Source organism: Manis javanica, chromosome 10 (genome assembly GCF_040802235.1).
Source record: "Manis javanica isolate MJ-LG chromosome 10, MJ_LKY, whole genome shotgun sequence".
Classification (NCBI taxonomy): Eukaryota; Metazoa; Chordata; class Mammalia; order Pholidota; family Manidae; genus Manis; species Manis javanica.
This window is the reverse complement of record NC_133165.1, coordinates 7758728-7775575: the sequence shown is the minus strand read 5'-3', so window position 1 is coordinate 7775575 and position 16848 is coordinate 7758728. Positions and strand designations below refer to the sequence as shown.

The 16848-nt window shown below is 41.5% G+C and overlaps 1 protein-coding gene across 1 annotated transcript in view; it reads left to right on the top strand.

Moving 5' to 3' along the window:
• The window catches only part of GRIN2A (glutamate ionotropic receptor NMDA type subunit 2A), a 349136-nt gene that overhangs the window by 238701 nt on the left and 93587 nt on the right, over positions 1-16848 (top strand). The window lies entirely within an intron of this gene.

The following is a 16848-nucleotide window of genomic DNA, read 5'->3' as shown; positions in this document are numbered from 1 at the left end:
TCAGAGGGGAGACTTAGGGCATTTATAGATGATCCAGTGTGTAAAAGGATGATATCCATCCCGTGATTCAATTCTTGAACTAGTCACCTCAATAAATCAATAATAGAAAAACAGCACAATTATAAGTGGGAAGTTGACAGACACTTCGCAAAAGCTTATTATACTCAAATGGCCAATAAGTCCATGAAAACATGCTTAACATCATTTATCTCTGGAGACATGCAAATTAAAACTACAATGAGATACCACTTTATACCCACTGAATGGCTAAAATGAAAAAGACAGTAATACCAAGTGTTAGTAAGGATATGGCACAACTGAATCTCATATATTTCCACTGGGAATGTAAAATTACAACCACTGTGGAAAACTCTTGTAGTTTCTTATAAAGTTAAACATATACAAATTATACTATCCAGCAATTCCATGCCTAGGTTTTACTGCAAAGAAATGTAAACATATCCCCTCAAAGTAATTTTTATATAAGACTGTTCATTGCAACTTTATTCATAATTTCAAAACACCAGAAAGAACTCAGATGTCCATCAAGGAAATTAATAAATTATGATATATTCATAAACTAAATGCCACTCATTAATAAAGAATGAGTTAGTAATACCCACAGTGATGTGGATGAATTGAAAAAACATTATGTTGAACAAAAGAAGTCAGGCACAAAAGATTATACTCTATGATTCTATCTATGTGAAGTTCGAGAAGAGGGCAAAGCGCATCTATAGGGTTAGGTATCAAAATAATGGTGCTCTTGTAGAGGAGGGCTATCAACGGGAAAGAGGCACAGGGAACTTTCTAGAATTTTGGCAGTGTTCCCTATCTTGAGTAGGTGTCACAATGCATCCAACTATCACACAAGATCTGTTTATTTTATTGCATTGTTGTACCTTAATTTAAAAAAAATGTCTTGAAGCCTTTCACATTGAGATACCCAGCACAATTAACTACCAGTGTTAAATATGGAGTTCTCATATTTCACTCCCAGACACAAATACTAGTTATAACAACAATAGCATTGTTTATTGAACACTTGCTCTGTTTTCCTTTAGGTGGTAGACCCAAGCACTGAGGGACGACTTGGCTTATTCAGTCAATCAACAAATATTTATCAGTGCCTGCTATGCGCCCGGCATTCATCTTGATGCTTAGACTGTATCAAGCGAACAGGAGAGACAAAGAATTTCTGTAGTCATAGAATTCAGATTCTAGAGCGTTTGTGGAGGGGGATGGGGTGGGGTTCTGTGCATTTTTGTGGTGCTTGAGGAAAGCATTGTATTCCAGGTAACCGTCCCCACTTGCTACCTCCTCTCTCCCGTTGGAATTCCCTGTGAGCTGAGTTCCTTTATGCATCTGGGTCTTTGAACATACTTTTTTTTTTTTGCTTGTCATGTTTTTCTGTATCCTCACCCTCTTCAATCCATCCTTCAAGTTCTGGGTTTTCTTTCCTCTTACAAATGCAAAGTCAAAATGCAAGTATTTTTTTCCTCATCCTTCATAGGAAGTAGAGAACTTGGGCCTTTCTGCTGTACATGACTGGGGTTATTTTTCAAGCTTTTCAAGTTATACAATCTGAGGATCACTTTTGGAGCTGTTACATCATTCTCTGCAGTTGGGTTTAACCAGTCCTGGCTCAGGCTTGCCTCACACCTGTCAGTTGCCCATGCTGCCTTTGAATCTGGCTCAGTTGCCAGGGAGCCTGTTTACAGGGAGATCACTGCAGGGCCGTGGTGCAAGCACTGCATAAAAGAAAGCTGCCCTTGATATTCTCCATTTTCAGGTACAAAAAATGCTCTTTTAATATTTTGTGTGTCCTTCAAATTCCCATTGAAATACAATAATTTCCCAAAAAGGCAGCTTGGGGAATTACTGCTGAGTGGAGCTTAGAATGTACAAATGCTTCCTGTAGTTGGTCTATTCTCTTGGCACTCAGGGGATCCAGCACTGTGGAAATAACCCCTTGTGCTTCTGTCTTGAAGAAAGAAGCAGCTAAATACCAGTCATGTCATCCCGAAAGCCGCCCCCCAGTAGCATACGCTGGTCCCGCAGGTCAGCGGAGGGGAGACCCCCAGAAGGGAACTGTTATTCTGGGACGCCGAGGCCATTTCCTTTCTCCTCTGGGTCACCCATTGATGTTGCTGGAAGCAGCAGCATGTAATGAGGGCTACTCAGAAAACATGACAAGCCCTGAAAGGGGCATTTGCTTTCTGCTGGGCCTTTGTGTGTGGCTGGCATGGATTACTCCAGTGCAGTGAACAAGGTTGGCTTGTGTTCAACAGACATAGAACTCAGCACTGAGCTGGCTTTCTCTTGCAAATCGGGACTTCGGTGCCCTTTGCGTCTCCTTTTTTTCAATGGTTTTTCTCTGCCTGGGAGCTTGGCGGGTCTCAGGCTTCCCAGAGATGCTTGAAAACAATACCCTGGGTGCAAGCCAATTGGCAGCCAGTGCAGCCGACTCCCCCGTGCACCAGTCATGTGGCTAGCATCCCATCAGGTACCAGGGGTGATCCACGGATGAGCAGGAAACCATCCCTCTCCCCCAGTAGCTCACAATGGAGCATCTCTGGGCAGAGAGGGGTGGACTTGACTTGGCCGATTAGGGAAATTGTCACAAGGATAGAGATGCTGGGAGCTGGGCCTGGAGTGATTGGATTTCTCCAAGTTGAATCACTTTCTTATTAACTACTTGAAAAAAATGCTTTTGGAATAATACTATTAACCATTTTAGGGTTATATGAGCTTTAAAATGAAAATATTTATGTACACATACATGTGCACATTTCTAAAGACTAGCTTTAAGAGGCTCTGTATACTTAGAGAAGCAGATTTAAAGCAGATTTCTGGAGCTTCTGACTTCAAGCATAAATAGGACAAAACCCATAAATCTTAAAAGTATAACAGTCCTCTTTTTTGATGGGTGCAGTTATCACATAATGTGATGCTGTAACTCCCTCCTTTCTTCATCATTGTGTTTTTACTACCCCTCAGTCACCCACCACATTTAAGCTAGAATGGCCCAGTGAGTCTCAGAAACCTATGAGCATGTGCAGAAGATTTCTAGTGCATGTGTATGCTTGTGTGTGATCAATAATGTGCAAAAGAGCTCATCCTGCTAAGGGCTTCGAGTGTTTGTGCAAACGTCGTACTTGGCTTCTGCGCGCACATTCCACCTAAAGGAACTCATGGAAGGAAGTTACCATTGAGGGGACACCAGCAAATAATGACTGATAGAGTAATTCTGTGGACTGCTAAAACTGAAGGGTGCTGTTGACACAGTCCCTGCTTAGCAAGAGTGCTGAAGAGAAATGGTTTAGGAGGAAAGGAAATGAGGACATTGGAGTCTTGTAGCATCTTGAGTTGTCCCTGATGGAGGAGATGGTAACAATGCCAGATAAGATGTTGTTTATGGATATAGTTTAAGTCCTGTCACCTGGTCTGTCCTCAATAAATATTGAGTTACTTAAATGATTTTTTTTCAGTTAAATCTGTCCCCCCATAAACAGAGATAGTTGAGTTCTGGGTATTTAACCCTTATTTATTCAACATTTATTCTAGCTAATAAAATTTCATGAGTACCTACTATGTGCAAGTCATTGGTGAGCTAGCAACCAGACACAGACCAGCCTTTAGGATACGTAGTATCTAATAGAGCACTAGGAGATGCTCAGCTACCAGACAGCGTGCAATGTTTTGATAGAATGTGGAGATGTTTTGATAGAACCCAGTGGTATTTAGAGAAGAGATGTGTTCTGTGTAGACAGAGGAGCCAAGGGTCTCAGAAGGGACGCCTCATTTGAACAAGGTCTCAGAGAACAGCCCAGTCTGGACTTTGTAATGTGTGGGGAGACCAGTCCCCCGACACATATGCACAAGGAACATAGAAAGCCAAAACCCGAGGGCAGGAGTGCGCCGGGCCCAGGTGAGAAGGAGTTTGATGTGTTTGGAACATAGCTTGTGTGGGAAGCAGAATTCTAAGAATGGCCCCCAGTGCCCCTCACCCTTGCCCCTGTCCCCTCAGAGGGTGAGCGGGACCTGGGAGTATGATGAGGTACCCTTCCAGTATTGTCATGTTAGACAGCAAAAGGGATTTTTAAGTTGACTTTGAGTTAATCACAGGGAAGATTATCAAGGTGGGCCTAACCTAGTCATGTGAGCCTTTTCGAAGTTCAGTTCAGTTTCCTGTGACTAACCGCAGAAGAGAACGTCAGAGGGAAGGATGGACCGACTGCCGGGTCTGAGGCTCGGGGACTGTGTGACTAGGCGTGTGGCGACCCCCAGGCACTGAGTTTAGTCCCTGGCCAGCAGCCAGCGAGGAAACAAGGACGTCAGTGCCACAGCCCCAGGGAAATGAACTTAGCCAACGACCTGAAGGAGTTTGGAGATGGGTTCTTCCCACATCCTCCAGCGATGAGCCCAGCCTGGCTGCCACCTTGACCTTGGCCTGGTGAGGCCCTGAGCAAGAACCCAGCTGAGCTCTGCTGGAGTCCTGGCCTTCAGAGATACCAGATCGCAGAGGGTTGTCTCACGGAGCCACATGTACGGTAAATTGTTACACAGCAATAGAAGAGAAATAGATTGTTTGAGGGGAAATTATGGTAAGGAAGGGCCATGCCGGAATTTGAATTACAGACTGAAATACAGTTCAATAATCTGTGGAGCACACTTGAAGAGCTTGTGATGAAAGAAGAGCATAGAAATAATAATAATAATAATAATAATAATAATAATAATAATAATAATAATAATAAAGCTAACATTTGTTTAGTATTGATGATGATGCAGACTGCTAAACTCATCTGATTTGCTGTGAACACCGTAATATAGACACGGTGGTTCTCCTCTTTAACAAATGTAGGGCAGGAGGCCCGGGGAATTTCAATAACTTGCTCAGGGTCACAGAGTTAGTAAGTTGCAAAGTCAGGATACAAACCCCATAGCCTATTCTCTTTGACATAAATTATATTGCTTCTTTAAAATAAAATGGCGACTGGCACGAATCGTTGGGGGAATTCTAAGGGGCTGTTTAAGTAGCTCAGGTTAAAGGGAATGTAGTTGTGAACAAAACAGCGGCAGCGGGATCCAGCAGAAATTTCAGGAGCAGAATTGAAAGGATTGGATGATTTGCTGAGAGATACGTGACAGCGAGGAATCAGTAAGATTTTTTTTTTTAAATTTTAGGCATAGCTCTGTGTTTCAGGCATTTCTGGATTGAGTATTTCCAGAAGAAATTTGTCGTGCCTGTAGTGGCATTGTTCATCTGTCTTCCCTCCCGCTCTCTCCCTTCCTGTCTCTTTCTTTGCTTTTTCTCCCAAATCCACATCTAAAGTTAAGTGCCCTTTGTCCAACGGCTTTGGTATTCTCACTACCTTAGCAGGGTCTGTGGGTGATTCAGTTCGTTTCCTGATAGGGATCATTCAAGTTTCTCAAGAGATGTGAGCCATTGAGAGGGAAAGTTAAGCCATTACAAAAGGTTTCAAATTATCATCTGGCTTGCCTAGAGTCATGCATCGTGACTAGTTTAAATACCCACACAGTACAGTATGTTAGGTCACGGGGTGGGGGGCGGAATGTAATAGGTCTCTAGCAAGTTAACATATCAAACAGAAAAAGGTGATGTCATCTCCTTGTGTGTGTGTGTGTGTGTGTCTTTCTGTTTTGCTGTTTGTGTTTTCTTTCTTGGAGTTGTCACATTGGCTCAACTCCAGAAAGAGCAGCAGTTGATCCGGTGCTCTCCTTCAAGGCAACATTGTGCTTAAGTTTTCTAGAGTTTAGAAGTTTAAAAAAAAAAGAGAGTTCACAGAAAAGATTATATCTGGGAACATGCATTGATGGGTACGTTAATGATAAAGATGATTGATGATGGTGGTGGTGGTGGTGGTGATGTTGACTGATGTGAGAGCATCGTGATGGCAGAAGCTGCCGTTATGAGCTTCTCATTTGAATACCACAATATCCTCTGTATTTTCTCATATCTAAAAGGGAGATAATATGACTACCTGCCTCATAAGGTTTCTGGGGAGATTAAGCAAAATAATACATCAAATGCTTTAGAACACTGATTGGCTCATGCTAGGTGATCAATAAATGCCAGCCCCACCTACAGCTGGAGCTTTGTGTACAGGGAGAGAACTTAGAAGTCATGTGAGAGAAATGACTTGCCCAAGGTGACAGGGGTGAGGCAGACACACCCAGTTTGGAAAGGAAGCCCTCTGAGGGTTTTGCAGGCATGGTTAAGCTGACAGATGGCATAAATGTGGGACCAAATCTGCACCTGTGACAGTTTGCTATTGCCATCAATTATGAAAATGAGGGAATGGGCTATTTAAATGATCTCAGATGAGTGAATTATTCAGAGAGCCTCTCAGTCAGAAGTATTTCTAGAAACTCCTGAACAGACAGATGAAAACCATTTTTATTTTCTGACAGGGTCATCAGCTCCTCTGTGTGTAGATGAATGAGAAGCCCTGAGCTCCTCTGTCAGAGGGCAGAGGAGAGGGAGGGAGGGAGAGAGAATGAGGACGGCAGGCTTTCGGCATAACACAGCAGAACATAGAATGGGCTTCCCTGCACCATGTGGGAGCGAGTTTCTTCTAACTATGTTCCCTGGGATGCTCTGCGTGGACACGGATCAATGAGACAGGGTCCAGCTCTCACCACAGAAGGTCAGAGTGCTGTACTGGTGTTCCATGTGAGATTTCATTTGGGGAAAAGATAGAATATTTCTAAAATAAGTAGAATAAGGGGGTTGACGTTTTAGTGATCCTCTGCATATACTGCAAGTAGATGGTAAGCATTTGAAGAGCACCTGTTATGTGCCAAACCTTACAATGCTGGCTTTCATATTTATTATTTCACTAGAGCTACATTTTATAACCCTGTAAAGTTGGTGCTATACTCTGGTTTTTGAGTAGGGAAAACTTGGAGATAGTCAGTGACATTTTTTTTACCATAGCTGAGAAAAGATTCACATTTAGGTCTTGTGAGTCTGCAAGTCTGGTGCTCATTACACCATTCTGCACCATTTCTCGGATAAATGACAGTGGGTAGTACCTGCCTTTGAAGTTGATTGGGGCAAGGAGTGACTATACCTATGTGACTGAACTATTTGTCCATCCATTTACCCACCAAGCCACTCAGCCAGTTATCCAATGATCAGTCATCTAATGACCCATCCATCAACCCTGACCAAGCATCTCTCATCCGTCCATCTGGTCAACCAATCACGGACCCACTCACTTCCCTGCCACTCATCTGTTTGCTGAGTTCCCTACTCTGTGCCTGGCCGATGGTAGGTATAGGTGAAGAAGAGATGAATAATACAATGTCCCTGCCCTCTGAAGGCTTGCAGTCCAGTGAGAAAGATGAAGAAATGAAGTTTCATTACAACATGGTAAGATGGGTACTAACAGTAGAGGTGAAGCCTAGAGTGTTACGGGACACCCACCCAGCCCGGGTGTCAGGAAAGCAGTGAGAAAAGGCTCCTGAAAGAGCAAACATAGGTCCTGAGTCCTAAAGAATGAAGAAGAGTTATCCAAAGGGCAAGTGTCATCTGACCCATTTTATCAACCAAATCACAAACATTTTGAGGTGTCCCCCCAGCCCCACCATATTTTTCTTCATTTCACGATTCATCTGGTGAGCAGCAACTGGATCGCTTCCCACCCCAGCTACAACTGCCAGACCTCAGTGGTTTGTTGTCTGGACCTGCTCGCTATGCTTTTAGTGCCTTCTCTGTTAGTTTCTGTGATTTCTCCATTTGTATGCTGATGGTGCAGACAGCAATGACATTTGTCTGTAAGAAAAGAGACAGAACAGTGACACGCTTACCCCAGCAATCTGCTGCTGGTTACAAGTGGTTGTGTCAGACGGCCTTCTGTAATGGCAGTTTGGTTTTCTCATCTGAGCTACTGGCAGCAGAAACTGTGTACCCCCACTACGCTGTTTTTCTTGGCATCGGAGCCGGGTTGGCCAGAGGGAAAGGCGGAGAGAGGGAGGGCTTGAATATTCCCAGGGTCCATCTCTGAGATGTGGAAGACTTGCTCTGAAGACAGAAATTGGCTATCTGATATCCTGAGATAGTTCCCCACATTTTAAAAAATAATGAATGATAAAAAAAAATAATAATGTGTCCTGGGCTTTATACTTATCATTTCGATCCCTTTTTAAACAGACATTCAACACGGGTGCTATCACTCCATCCCCACAGTTTACTGAAGCTCTGAGAGGACTGGTGACTTGCCCAAGGTCACAGAGCAAGGGCAAGGGAGTAGAAACATCTAGATGCCAGCTCAGGTGTGTCAAACATTAAGCCCCCTTTATTTCCATGACACCATATGGTAGACATGGGGGTGCTTTGTGTGTCAGTAGTGAAGGCTTCCATTGTTTTAATTATGGAAATCTACATGAGGAGCCCCCACCCCTGCATGATGGACATGCTCCCAATGTTTGCAAGAAGTGCTATTACAGGTATAAGATTCCCCAATGAAGCAGGCGTCTGTCTCTTCCTGAGCTTAGCTCAGAGTCCCCCACTGAGCTGCATGCAAATCTGCCACGTAATCAGTCTCCTGCATCTTTGTGCAAAGCCCATCAGCATTCCTCTGCACACATGAGGATGTAAATACCCCCCATCCCTGCAGTAAGCTGCTTGTTCATTCATTCCTTATTACTCCGCCATATGGTTTGTTATCTCTCTTTATCTGCCGTTGTCTTTTGAAAAGGTGTTTTAAAACTCATTGTAATCATATCTGTAGAGTTCTTGGAGTCTATTTTCCCTCCATTTGAATTACCATTCTGCAAATTAAAAAGACTGAGTGGGCCTGTTTGAGAAGGAAGGAGGTAGGGGCTGAACCATCTTGATTTCCCTCAGTGTGCAAACAAAGACTCTGTTGGAAATGCTTATGAGGAAAAATTCTGAATTTGAGAAAAGACAAGAGAATCGATGCTTATTCCCTTGAAGAGGCTTGTAGAATGACCTGAAGAAACTGACGGCCTCTCTCTTATATTGTTTTTGACTTTAAAGTTGAAACAGATTATCTGAGTTGGAGGAATCCTGGTTCTTCTTATCATTTCGCACCATGCCAGCCTCTGTGCACTCTGGCAGATTATAGCTGATGGCATATTTTTTCTTTCCATGATTAAAGCATGTTTCAAGAAAATTGGGCAGGTGGATAAAAGTTGGGAAGGAGGACAAGCATCAGATTTGGATATCAGATCCTGACAGCCACCCTTCCTGTAGGGACAGCAGAAGTGTTCACCTCCTTTTAACAGGTGAGGTCACTGAGATTCAGACAGGATAAGAGACTTGTGCAAGAAATATACACATCTCTCTCTACAGATAGCATTTGAATTGATAACTGGAATTGATACAGCAAGATTTGTGTTTCATTACCAAAATGACACCCCAGGCTTTGCATTCAAGAATTGTCATCTCTTGAAAAATGGATGAGGATTCAAAAATATAGACACACATCAAGTTGTGCTATAAATCAATCAGGACAGACACTGGGGAGAATGACGTGTCTTATCCAGAGACCCAAATTCCAAATCAGTGACAGAAGATAAGGGTGTGGTCCATGCAAAGAGAGTCAGCACCATGGCCAGCAGAAATGGCTGCTGGGCTAATGGCTACTGGGCCAGTGCCTGCTTCACCCAGCGTGGCCCTGGCTAGCAGGTGATACTCAGGAGGGGGTTTGATCAACTTTATAGGATTGAGTTTGGCCAGAGGTAGCACTTAGTTCTGAGATCCAAACCATCCCTGAAAAGATGTCATTCTTTGTATTTCTCAGGTGATCAGTATCTCCATCACTTAAATGGAGCTAGGGATAGTGCCCTCCCCGTGGGGTGTCGGTGAGGATATCAACACTACCATTTATTAAATGCTTCCTGTGCATCAGAATAAGCCTTTAGATACATGATCTCTCTTAATTCACACAAAAACCCTATGATGTTTGTACCATTATTATCCATTTTACAAATGAGAAAACTGAAGAATACAGAGTGCGGGTTAATTTGCAAGAATCTCTGCTGCATTTGAACCCCCATTTGTTCTGATTCTGAAACCCATGCTTTGATCACTAAGTTCTATTATCTTCCTCAGAAAATTCTACAATATTTCCCCAGTTTTGTGGTCAGTAAAGGATTCAAGTAGGAAAAGCATGGAGCTTGTTTTTTGTATATAATTCCAAATATGGAAACAAAAAACCTAGTAATTTCTGAGTGTTGACTGAGTCATGGACCCCGAGCCAAACTTATTACTTGCATTATCACATTTTATGTTCATCAGAACCCTAAACAGTAGATACTATAATTATTTTTATTTTATGGATGAGAAAATTGAGGACCTGAGAAGTCAATTACTTGGAATACAGCCATCCAGGCACTTCATAACTTGTGGGGATTATAAATAATGTAAAGCATCCAGCATAGGACCTGGTACATTGTAGCAAAATTTTAATAAATGGGAACTGATATGCAAAGTGCGATACAGATTTTTTAAATGACCGTAATTAGGGTTTTGTGGATATTTTCATTTCTTTGCACATGTAAGGGGATTTTTAGGAGCTTACTGATAGCATTCTCTTTTCGCAGAGGAGTTGGGCTCAAATCTCAAAGATGAACATACTCAAGAATCCTCATCCATTTATTTTCTCTTTGAGTCCCACACAATGAGATAAATACTGAAATATAGACAATTAAGCAAGACCTAGGCCAGCAGTCAGAAAACTGCCTCTAGCTCTTTCACATATTTGCTTTACTTTCTGGTCTAAGTTACTTGAATGAACATTAGTTTATCACTCTGAAAAATGTTAATAAGATCTCCTTCACCTTGATGTGATTGTCTGCTGTGAAGGTCAAGTGAAACGAGATAATACACAGCAACTTGTAACCCTAAAGGGCTATATAAATTCTGCATTCTTCTCCACATAATGACATAAAGCGTTCTGGCCAGGATGGCTCTTCCAAGTGTGTGTATTATGTAAAATTTCCTTTTTTTCCCCCCAGTACCTCTTCTTAGCCAGTTGAACACTAACAAGTATATTTATAAGGTCTTACTTTTTGGCATAAGTACTCAAGAAGGCTTGGGTTGTATTTATAGTTATGAAATTAATGGTATGGATTAATTGCACAGAGCCTCAAACCAGCAAATGGAATTAAAAATAACTGTCAGGCCTTTGGATTTATTGATAGAGCTAAAATAACGCCAGGCTGCTCTTGGCAGGACCTTCTTCTCTGTGCACAGAATTATATTAATAGGCATCACCAGTTCTATCTAAAATAGAGAGCAATAAGCGAAGAACATATCTGTCTCCCCTTCTGTGGAAAAAAGCAAATGCAGTTCTTAATTGTCATTTTGGTGTACAATCCCCGGAGTTTAATCAAATCAATGCCATGCTCTCTCCTGTTCTGGAGGTAAAGTCAGCACCCTCCTTTCAGGGTTTAACTTCAATCTCAGGAAGACACGTACATCACAGGTGGGGCGGAAACTAGCCATGCCTGGATACCTCCCATGGGCCACGCTGGGAGGTTCACATAAATGAACTCATGTAACTCCCCCCGAGAGCCTTGTATGTAATAAAACACCTAATACTGGCTGAGCAGTGACCATGTGGCAAACAGAGTAAGTGCTTTGGAGGCATTATTTTATTTAATTCTCACAATAATTGCATATGATTACTCCTATTATACCCACTTTACAGAGGAGGGCACTAAGGCCCAGGAAGTAAACTGAGCCTAGGGCACACAGCTAGGAAAGCAGACATGCTGGTTTTCTGTACATATTACTGAAGAGATCAAATAAAGTTGATGCTTGATTACAGGGAAGGTCATGATTATGGTGGTCATATTGGTACATTCATTTATCCAGTTGTTTACGTAATAAACATTTGTGTGTCTAGTCTGTACAAGACCCTGGGCTGGGTGTATGGGGTTAAGGCAGACAGTACAATCCCCACTCTCAGTGAGTCAGCCAGGGCAGACGGCAGAGTGTGTGGGTACTTTTAATACTTGATGATTTATGCAAACAGGGAATCACCTGGCCAGTTTTGTGGGGTCAGGTTCTGCTTCCCAGAAGAGCTGACCTCTAAGTTGGGTTCTGAAGGGCAAGTAGGAGGGTCCCGGGCAGAGAGTGGCGGAGGGTTTTCTGTGCAGTGTGAGTTGCATATGTTGCTGTCTGCCCCTGAAAGGGACTACACGTACTCAGAAGCCCATGACCACTTCCGTGGGATACAGTAGTTGATGTGGGACAGGGGGCAGGGGTGGAAAGGGGATTTTGTTGTCACACATGAGGTTGGCATGAATGCAGGGGGCTTAGGAGGCCTGTGGATAATTGAAATTTCAAATCATTGAAATCAAGCCATTCTAAATGAATTTCCCCGCATGGTAGTGGGTGGCTGAAGTGGACTGGAGGAGGTAGGCAATGGAGAGAAGGTAAAAAATATTGACCCCTCATGTTAATCCAAATAGTCTGACAAGTATGAATGCATTTATGAAGGAAAGGATACAATTATCTGAGAGTAGGACCATTTCACAAGACATGGCAAAAACCAGCCATATGCAGATGAAGTCACCAATATTATCACCAGCTGTTGAGCAGATCCATAAGGGATCCCAAGGTCAATTGCCAGTTTGAACTCAAATGCAACCAAACTCCAATGTGCATGTAGGGATTTCAGCCTAGCACCCAAAGGCTTCTGTAATCTTGTCCTTAGTTCTCTTTCGCTCTCATCCCCATTGTAGACTGTGTGTTTCATCCAGTTGGGGCAACTTCCCAGCCCACAAACACCTCCCTTAAGCTCATCTTCTGTGCTTTTGTTCAGACTGCTCATTCAACCTAGAAGTCTCTCTCCCCATTCAGATTTTTCGGCTCCTTCGCCTACTCCATAACTTAATTGCCTCTCCACCCATCATTTCCTCCTTTCTCATCAGATCTGTTCTCCCCCTTCTGATGACCCCAGGTAATTTATTAATCTATTTCACCTTTCCTTCTTCAGCATGTAGCATTCCTATTGCATTTGATAACTAATTTTGAACGCATTCTTTATTTTACTTTCCCTATTCATGGGTGGGTCCCTTACGGACAGAGACTTCCCCCCCATTGGCAAACATTTTATGTAAAGGGCAGCTCATAAATATTTTAGGTTTGGCAGGCCTTACTGTCTACATGGCAAGTCAGTTCTGCCAAAAGCAACCAGAAACAACAGATAAGGAAGTGAACATGGCTGTGTTCCAGTCAAGCTTTATTTATGGACACAAATTGAAATCTCATGTAATTTGCATGTGTCACAAAATAGTATTTTTTCCATTGTTTTCAACCATTTAACAATGCAAAATCCATTCTCAAAATGTGGGCTGTACAAACCCATTAGCCCTTGGGCCAGACTTTGCTGACCGCAGCTTAGAGTCTACTTACTGCCATACCCCCAGGGCTGGAACAGTCTCTGGCACAAAGCAGGCACTCTATAAATATTTGTTGAATGAACTGACCAGTAAGTCAAGGTCATTCAACCCTAAGTGACTGAATGCCTAGAGAGAAGATTTGCTTAGTAATTAATTAATCAGAAATCTTCGGATTCTACCTTTGTCTACAACTTGTGTGAAAAGTTTTGACTTATCGAAGGTGATGTAACTTGAAAGCATTGTAGTTGAACCTGAACTTGGGTCTTCTGACTCCAAAGTCTAGGGTTCTTTTATTTTAATGTAAATTTTTAAAATTAAGGTATCATTGATAAACAATCTTATGAAGGTTTCACATGAGCAACATTGTGGTTACTACAGTCACCCATATTATTGAGTCCCCCACCCCACACCCCACCACAGTCACTATCCATCAGTGTAGCAAGATGCCACAGAGTAACTACATATCTTCTCTGTGCTACACTGTCTTCCCTGTGACCCTTCCCACAGCAAGTGTGCCAGTCATAATGCCCCTCAATCCCCCTCTCCCTCCCTCCCCACCAGCCCTCTCCCACTCCTCCCCTTTGGTAACTCTTAGTCCATTCTTGGGTGCTGTGAGTCTGCTGCTGTTTTGTTCCTTCAGTTTTGCTTTGTTCTTATACTCCACAAATGAGTGAAATCATTTGGTACTTGTCTTTCTCTGACTGTTTTATTTCACTGAGCATAATACCCTCTAGCACCATCCATGATGTTGCAAGTTGTAGGATTTGTTTTCTTCTTATGGCTGAATAATATTCCACATATATACCACATCTTCTTTTCCATTCATCTCCTGGTGGATGCTTAGGTTGTTTCCGTATCTTGGCTATTGTAAATAGTGCTGTGATAAACATTGGGGTGCACATAGCTTTTTGAATCTGGGATCTTGTTTTCTTTGGGTAAATTCCTAGGAGTGGAATTCCTGGGTCACATAGTATTTCTATTTTTAGTTTTTTGAGATACCTCCATATTGCTTTCCACAATGGTTGAACTAATTTACATTCCCACCAACAGTGTAGGAGGGTTCCCCTTTCTCCACATCCTCACCAGCATTTGTTATTCCTTGTCTTTTCAATATTTGCCATTCTAACTGGTGTGAGGTGATATCTTACTGTAGTTTTAATTTGCATTTCCCTGATAATTAGCGATGTGGAGCATCTTTTCATTTGCCAATTGGCCATCTGAATTTCTTCCTTGGAGAAGTGTCTGTTCATGTCCTCCACCCATTTTTTAATCAGGTTATTTGCTTTTTGGGTGTTGAGGCATGTGAGTTCTTTATATATTTTGGATGTTAACCCTTGTCCAATTGTCATTTATGAAAATATTATCCCATACTGTAGGATGCCTTTTTGTTCTACTGATGATGTCCTTTTCTGTTCAGAAGCCTTTTAGTTTGATGTAGTCCTACTTGTTCATTTTTGCTCTTGTTTCCCTTACCTGAGGAGAAGTGTTCAGAAAAAAGTTGCTCATGTTTTTATTCTAAATATTTTTACCTATGTTTTCTTCTAAGAGTTTTATGGTTTCATGACTTACATTCAGGTCTTTGATCCATTTTGAGTTTTCTTTGTGTATGGGGTTAGACAATAATCTGGTTTCATTCTCTTGCATGTAGCTGTCCAGTTTTGCCAACACCAGCTGTTGAAGAGGCTGTCATTTCCCCATTGTATATCCATGGCTCCTTTATCATATATTAATTGACCATATATGCTCAGGTTTATATCTGGGCTCTCTATTCTGTTCCATTGATCGATGGGTCTGTTTTTGTGCCAGTACAAAATTGTCTTGATTACTGTGGCTTTGTGGTAGAGCTTGAAGTTGGGGAGCATAATACCCCCAGCTTTATTCTTCCTTCTCAGGATTGCTTTGGCTATTCGGGGTCTTTTGTGGTTCCATATGAATTTTAGAACTATTCTAATTAGTTGAAGAATGCTGTTGGCATTTTGAGAGGGATTGCATTGAAGCTATACATAGCTTTAGGCAGGATGGCCATTTTGATAATTCTTCCTATCCATGAGCATGGGATGTATTTCCATTTATGGGTGTCTACTTTAAATTCTCTCATGAGTGTCTTTTAGTTTTCAGGGTGTAGGTCTTTCACCTTCTTGGTTATATTTACTCCTAGGTATTTTATTCTTTTTGATGCAGTTGTGAATGGAATTGTTTTCCTGATTTCTCTTTCTGCTAGTTCATCATTAGTATATAGAAATGCAACAGATGTCTATGTATTAGTTTTGTATCCTGCAATTTTGCCAAATTCAGTGATTAGTTCTAGTAGTTTTGGGTGGATTCTTTAGGGTTTTTTATGTACAATATCATGTCACCTGGAAACAGTGAAAGTTTAACTTCTTCCTTACCAATCTGGATACCTTTTATTTCTTTGTGTTGTCTGATTGCCGTGGCTAGGACCTCCAGTACTATGTTGAATAAAAGTGGGGAGAGTGGGCATCCATATCTTGTTCCCAATCTTAAAGGAAAAGCTTTCAGCTTTTTGTTGTTAAGTATGATGTTGGCTGTGGGTCTGTCATATATGGCCTTTATTATGTTGAGGTACTTTCCCTCTATACCCATTTTATTGAGAGTTTTTATCATGAATGGGTGTTGAATTTTGTTGAAGGTCTTTTCAGCATCTATGGAAATGATCATGTGATTTTTGTCCTTTTTGTTGATGTAGTGTATGTTGTTGATGGATTTTCGAATATTGTACCATCCTTGCATCCCTAGTATAAATCCTACTTGATCATGATGGATGATTTTTTGATCTATTTTTGAATTCAGGTTGCTAATATTTTGTTGAGTATTTTTGCATCTATGTTCATCAGGAATATTGGTCTGTAGTTTTCTTTTATTGTGGTGTCTTTACCTGATTTTGGTATTAGAGTGATTCTGGTCTCACAGAATGAGTTTGGAAGTATTCCCTCCTCTTCTACTTTTTGTAAAACTTTAAGGGGGATGGGTAGTATTAGATCTGCACTAAATGTTTGATAAAATTCAGCAGTGAAGCCATCTGGTAAAGGGATTTTATTTTTAAGTAGATTTTTTATTACAAATTCAATTTCATTGCTGGTAATTGGTCGGTTTAGATTTTCTGTTTCTTCCTGGGTCAGTCTTGGAAGGTTGTATTTTTCTAGAAAGTTGTCCTTTTCTTCTAGGTTATCCAGTTCATTAGCATATAATTTTTCATATTCCCTAATAATTACTTGTATTTCTGTGGTGTTTGTAGTGATTATTCCTTTCTCATTTCTGATTCTGGTTATGTGTGTAGACTCTTTTTTTCTTGATAAGTCTGGATAGGGGTTTATCTTTGTTGTTTATTTTCTTGAAGAACTGGCTCCTAGTTTCATTGATTCTAGTGTTTCATTCTTCCCAACTTTATTTATTCCTGCTCTGATCTTTATTATGACCCTC